The sequence below is a fragment of the Petaurus breviceps genome, unplaced genomic scaffold (assembly GCF_028583685.1).
Source record: "Petaurus breviceps papuanus isolate PSGF00001 unplaced genomic scaffold, PetGlider_PUasm1.0 419, whole genome shotgun sequence".
Taxonomy (NCBI): Eukaryota; Metazoa; Chordata; class Mammalia; order Diprotodontia; family Petauridae; genus Petaurus; species Petaurus breviceps.
Genome location: NW_027186324.1, coordinates 1,184,350 through 1,191,391, shown reverse-complemented (window position 1 = coordinate 1,191,391; position 7,042 = coordinate 1,184,350).

The following is a 7,042-nucleotide window of genomic DNA, read 5'->3' as shown; positions in this document are numbered from 1 at the left end:
CCACATCCAGAGAAATAACTATGGAGTATGAATGCAGATGGATGCGTGTTTTTTCTTTCTCATGGTTTTCCCCTGTTGTTATGATTCTTCTTTCACAATATGACTAATATGGAAATATGTTTAATATGATTTATACAGGCATGACCTGTATCAGATTGCATGCCATCTTGGGGATGGGTGAGTGGAATGAAAAGGAGAAAATTAAGAAGTCAAAATCTTATAAAAATGCATTTTGAAAACTAAAAATAAATAAATATTTTAAAAGAATGGGGAAAAGATGATTATTTTATAAAACTGCAGATAAGTAATATACAACTTGCTATTCATTTTAAACATATAAATTATCACTTAAAAGAAAGAAATAAGGAGGCAAAGGTATATGAAATCCACAATGTAGAGGACCTTATATATGAGGATGAGAGGAGTGTATTTACATTCCCCCCACCCCCTTGAGCTATAGGGACTCAAAAAAGAATTTTGAGCAAAGCAGTGATCAAGACACATCATTGCTTTACAGGAATTGTTTTGGTCTCAGAGTATGGATGCTAGATTCCAAAGAAAGGAGCCTAAAGGTAGGATCAATTAGGAAACAATGGCAGTAGTCCATGATTGAAATTGGCAAGCAAAAGAGTACATAGCACCTTGTTTCAGTTCTTCAATTGCTTTTGAGCCTCACCTGTGATTTGAAGGTGGGAGGTGCTTTTGAAGCAACAGAAAGGATGGAATAGGAAGCAGAACTACCCTATAAAAGCAGGAGCACAAACTGGAACAGAGCAGAACTGAGAAAGAGAACACTTGTGGTTTTCGGCACTCTGTTCTGTCTCTGTTGACGTGTATTTGTATACCTTTTCAGACAGAAGCCTTCTGTCTGTTGTTTGTGTTACTTTGTCAGATAGAAGGACTCTATCTTTTGAATTGTGTTACTTTGTCAGACAAATGCACCATGTCTGTTGCCTTGTGTTGATTTTACAGGCAGAAAGTGAATGGAGATGATAGTGCCAGCAATGTGTGTGACTGTTGTTGTAATTCTGCTAAGCTTGATGTGTGTAGATATTGTTGTGGCTCTCTTAAGTTTTCTCTTCCCAGGAACAGAGACTTTGAAGGGCTTGAGATGGACTGATCACCATAAGCTTTGAATTGGAATAGGGAGTTGCCTACCTGTGAATCCAGATAATGGTTAGCTGAATTTGAGCTGGGACCATGGAAGAGGAACCATGGAATTTGGGAGCCAGCCCTAAGTCAAGATTAAAGGACCTTTCCTTGGGTACTTAGTGCTGGCTTAACAGATCATGATTTACTGTGACCTAGGTGGGAAGAACTTTGTACTTTGTACCTCTTAAGGATGATTGAGTTGAGGATGATTAGAAGCTAGTCTCCAGTCAGGAGGAAAGAAGACTTTCTGACTGACAAGATTACAACAATGTGATCTAGGGGTAGGAGACCTTTGTACTTTGTATCCAGAATGATACCTTTTGTTTAAAATTATGTGGTCACTTTAGTGATAACTTGTTATGTTATATCATTGTGAATGTTTTGCTACTTTGGTTTCTGTGAATGTTTTGCTTTAATTTACCACTGAATAAATAGAGAATTCACCATACTATATGATCAGAGTCTTAGAGCTATTCACAGTAGCAGTCCTCTGGAGAGCTGCTTGTGCTTGGCTTAACAATAATTGACTCACATTAAAGACATTTTTTTAATTTGAAAAAAAAACACAAGAAACACTTCCCCCCAAATTTTATATATATTCACTTTCTAGAAATTCTTTCATCAAGAGAATATATTTCTTTTTTATGTCTTACTTCATTTCTTCTCATGTAGTCATTCTGGAAAATCTATTTGTTCCTTTGAGTATCTACTTGCAGTTGTTACATGGTTATAGTATCCTAGTTTGAGGCCTGTCACTTACCCTTAACCCAGTTGTGAGCTGGGAGAACTGGGAGTATGGTGGTGCCCTCAATAGTAATAGTGAAATTTTGGAGTAAAAAGGGTTTAGGAAGAAAGATAATGAGTTTAGTTTTGTACATAAATCGTTTAAGATATCTACATAACATCTAATTTTAGGTGTCTAATAGACAATTGGAGATGTGAGACTGGGAGTCATCAAAGATGTTAGGACTGGATAAGTAGTTTTGATAATCATGAGCACAGATGTGGAGTGTAACCACTTCATATGCTATAGTTTCTTGGAGCCACAGGTGAGAGATGCATGAAGGTGGACACTAAAGTTAGGGAGATGTCTCCCCCAAGCATGTGAAGACTTCCCCTGGCAAAGTGGGCAGATTAAAATGATTTTTTCCAAAGACCATGAAGGCAGATAAAGAGTAATGCTTGTTCAGACATCAAAGATACATCCCAGGTCATTGGCAGACACTCAACACACACAATTTTGAAATTCCCTACTTCTTTCAAGACATCACTATACTTCCAGTCACTTAAATTTACAGCCTCATGGTCATCTCTATTCTTCACTTTCCTTCATGTTACACATTCAATCACCTTTAATAGCTCAGGGTAAGAGATTGAGGCTGAAGTCTTTGTGTAACTATCTCACTTAAATCCAATTTACTTGGAAGTAAATAAATCAACATGAGGTCATTGGTCCTCTTCAAAAATAAAGGATGAATAACAATAGTGTTACAGTTATACCAATAACTACTTATATTTAACACTATAACAAAAATATGCTTTATATTTCTAGGGATTTTTATATTAGTTGTTTTCTTTTTAATTTCCTCATCTCTCTAGCTTTGGTTTCTAAATTCGAGAATTGTGACAACTTTACCTCTTACTTTGCTTTTTAGGTGCAGAGATCAGACTTGCATAATTTCTCCCTAGATCTCCTGGGCTCTTCTGCTGACTTCCACCTTCTAGGTGTAGACATCCCCATTGCCCCTATCTTTGAAATTCAGAGTGACATGTCTTTAGGGCCCTCTATGGCATCTTACAACAGTGTCAGATGACCTCAGAGCCTCTGGACCTGAGCTGTTCCAGTCTGAGTACAGCTGCACTGGTACTTACTTGATTGATGCCTGCTTCCTAACTGTTACTCCTCTGGAATCCCTAGGTTCCCACTGTGGGGCTTTCTCACTACTGACATGCTTTTTTCAGGGGGTCTCTCTGCTTTTGTTCCTTCTGGACAGCCTTGCAGGCTACATATATCCTTTCTCTTCACTGATCACATTAAAAAACTTCCCTGCTCTGAGACTTCTGAAAGACATTTTAGATGGTACAACTTCCTACATAAAACCTTTTCAGATCCCCTATTTACAAAATGCTTCTGCAACCCTTAAATTTCCTAGTGCCTAATTTGTATATATTTTGTATTATATTTCACAATTTTGCACAGTAGTTCGTGAGCTTCTTAGTGACTAGAATTGTTTCCTTTGAGTTTTTTTTTTCATCTCCCACACATGCAATACAGGGTATAGAATATAGCAGTTGTATAAAAAATTCTTATTGATAGATTAACTTTGTTTCTCTAATTGAATATTATTATTATTATATTGTCTAGTACTCTGCTGGGACTTTAATTTTCATGGCTATAAATCTGTGAATATTTATTTTAGATAGTTTATTTTTTAATGTCTGTGTAACCAATAGCAACCAGAGAAATTCTGCAAAATGACTTGTCTATTTTTGCAATAACAAATTTATTTTTGTATTTTTCATTTTTAAGGTTTTTTTACATTAAATTATTTATTTTTAATTCTCAACATTCACTTCCATAAGTTTCAACTTTTCTCCCCCTCTTTCTCCCTTCTCTCCCCAAGATGGTTTACAATCTGATATGGGCTCTACACATATGTTCCTAAAAATACATTTTCACTTGAGTCATGTTGCACAGAAGAATTATGATGAATGGGGAAAAAATATGAGAAAGAAAAAATGAATAAACAAAACAAAAATATTCTGATTCATTCTGCATCCTAATTCCATAATTCTTTCTCTGGATGTGGCTGGCATTTTCCATCCTGTGTCCTTTGTAATTGTTTTAGGTCCTTGCATTGCAAAGAAGGACTAAGTCTATCAAAATCAGTCCTTGCACACTGTGACTGTCACTGTGCACAGTGTTCTACTGGTTCTGCTCCCCTCAGTCAGCAGCAGTTCATGTAAGTCTTTTCAGGTTTCTCTAAAGTCTGCCTGTTGATCATTTCTTATATCACAATAGTATTATATTGCAATCATATACCACAACTTGTTTAGTCATTATCCAAGTGAGGAGCATTCCCTCGATTTCTAGTTCTTGCCCACCACAAAAAGGGCTGCTATAAATATTTTTGTACATGTGGATTTGTATTTTTCAAATTGCATTTTCATAAGTGTAGAGCTGGGTCTATGAAGGGTTATTTCCAGTTAGTCAGTCAATCAAAAAGCATTTAAATACTTATTATGTGTCAGGCACCAAGCTAGGGAGTAGGAATGCAAGCAAAATGAAGACAGTCCCCGTTTTCAAGGAGTTTGCACCTAAATTAGGTAAGATACTATATAAAAGGGAGTTCAAAGTGGGGCAGTGGGAGAAAAAAGTGTCCAGAGTAGAGGCATAATGGGAGTTAAAACTGCAACTTGGTGAGAAATGAAGGTAGATGGTGGTTACCTCTAGTACCCTCCTTTACTGAAGATCCTGGGAATGGTCATCTCATTAGAGAGTGGGGCTACAAAGAATAAAGGTATAAGGATGGACTACTCAGCTTGCTACAAGAAAGTTAGGAAGAGGATTCTTATTACCTCTAAAAGCTTGGGAATGTGCCAGTGTCAGTCAGCCACTTTGCTTCAGACTCCCACTGGAATAAAACCTCTGTCACACTATAAGCAGAAGGAATAAGTCATATGACCCAAATTAGTTGTTCATCCAGTCCACTCATCAGGTAACAACTATTTCTGGGCTTGCTTCTTCTGCCTGTGAGAAAAACTGGATTAAAATTTTTACACTACCTTGGTAAGTTAATAAAAGTTTATGTAACTTTCACTGAGTTCCATTGCTTCTAACCAGGACAGACCCGAGAACCTTTTGACAATGAGCCTCTTTTTTGATCTCCTTTCTTTTTGTACACCACACTATTAACTGCCCCTTCCTCTATTACATACCATTTCCAATAATGAAATATATTAGCATCAGAAATTGTTGTGATGGATGACACTTTAATCTCATGCAATGTTTTTACTACTTATTAAAAATAGATGTAAACAAAATTTAAAGAACATGCAAGCTTTTAGCCTAGCATAAGTTTTCTAAGGTAGGGAGACAGAGGAGGAGCCTGGGAGTGGGGGACCTTCTCTGTTATCAGGATGCTTGAATGAAAAGCTCAGAAATGACTAATTCATCAAGAAATGACCCAGCCTTGGTCTCAAGTTCTACCATGGCCATGGTGAGCCAAAGTGATGATGATAGAGATCGAACTCTAATTGCTGTTCAAATGTCAGTCATGCCTTACCCCCAATAGTCTCTCCTCCATTCTCTCTTGAAATCTGAGAGTTGCTATACCTGCCCTCAATTGGACAAATAGTACACCATTCCTCAGAGTTCTCCTGTAGTCCAACAGAAATATGAAACTGCCTCTTTAAAGCAATATCCTATAGTCCCTATTGATCTAAGAGGTATTTGTAGACAGGTAAGGGAACTTGGTATCTGCTCATAAATGAAGGTTTCTAGTGACTAGCAACATAGATTTTAGTCTGTATTTATAAATTGCTTATCAAATATTCTAGTTGTGCATATTCTTGTTGTATTGAATATGATTTATCTATTGTTTCCTACTTTTAATGCTATAAAGAAATGTTTATAATTTTTATAATTACTTTTTATCCCAGATGTAATTGATTCTTTCATCACATGTTCTTTATTGTTGTTTTCTTGATAATCAGTCTTTAAATGTTTTCCAGTATTATTAACCTGTTTTAAAGACATTTGGAGTCTTAATACTATTTCAACTCAATAATAGTTAAGTTTCATTCAGCTAAGCAATTAGCATGCTAAGTAGGGCTGTCTGTGTCTAATACATATATTAATGGAAAAAGACCTTTTTTTATTTATTCCCATGCCCAGCTCCACATCACCTTATTTTCTTTTTGTCCTATTGTTCAAATGTGAAGCAAAAGCAAACTTTGAAATAATGAACACAGGAAATTACTTTTGAAGGAATTCTTAATGTAGTATTGAACCTATCTACAACTTAGTAGAATAGTTTGAGGGAGTGTTCTGAAGTACACAGAAGTTCTGACTTGCACAGGGTCACAAACTAGTAAATTTCAAAGGAAAGAAGTGAATTCAGGTTTTCCTGACTCCAGGCTCAGAACTCATGCCATATGGAGGAAATTCACATACCATTTGCATTAAATATCAAGGCTTTAGGTATCCCTTTTACTTGGATTCAAGCACCATCACATCAATTTCTGGCATGAAAAAGAAAGTAGACTTACCTTCAAAACCTTAGGGATAAAAGTGACTTCTAGAATCAACAGAACTTAAACTAAGCTTTGAAAATTAACCTTTTTTTTTAATCTTCCATTTGTCAAATATTTAAATTATGACTGTGCAACAACTTACTTCATCAGCATATCCACAGACATGGGAAATTTCAGTATGTGATACAATTAAAATGTATATCCACAGTCACTCTGAATAATCATGGTTAATTAGAAATTATGATTCATTAAAATGACATGATTTTCTGTTATAATATGTGCTCACTGCATTAATTTCTTTTAACCTCCCAATGAAGTGTATGAAAATCAGAGATACATTAGTTATAATATTTCATTTAAGTTTCCCCATTATGTAAATCAGTACCTACAGTGAAAGCTTAAAGGTTATCTGAAATATAATAAAGCAAAATCCGTATAATTAGATGTTGTTAAATTCAGCGTTAAACTTTTGCTCTGCTATACCATGGATTTTCAGTAATTAATTATTTATTCAGATTTAGCACCATTCCTGGAATTCTATGCGCAATTTCAATATTTTTCACTTTCTTATATATGTTCTCAGATAAAAATTTTACTGTTAGGCACATCATCAATTTTATGAATGATTATAAAA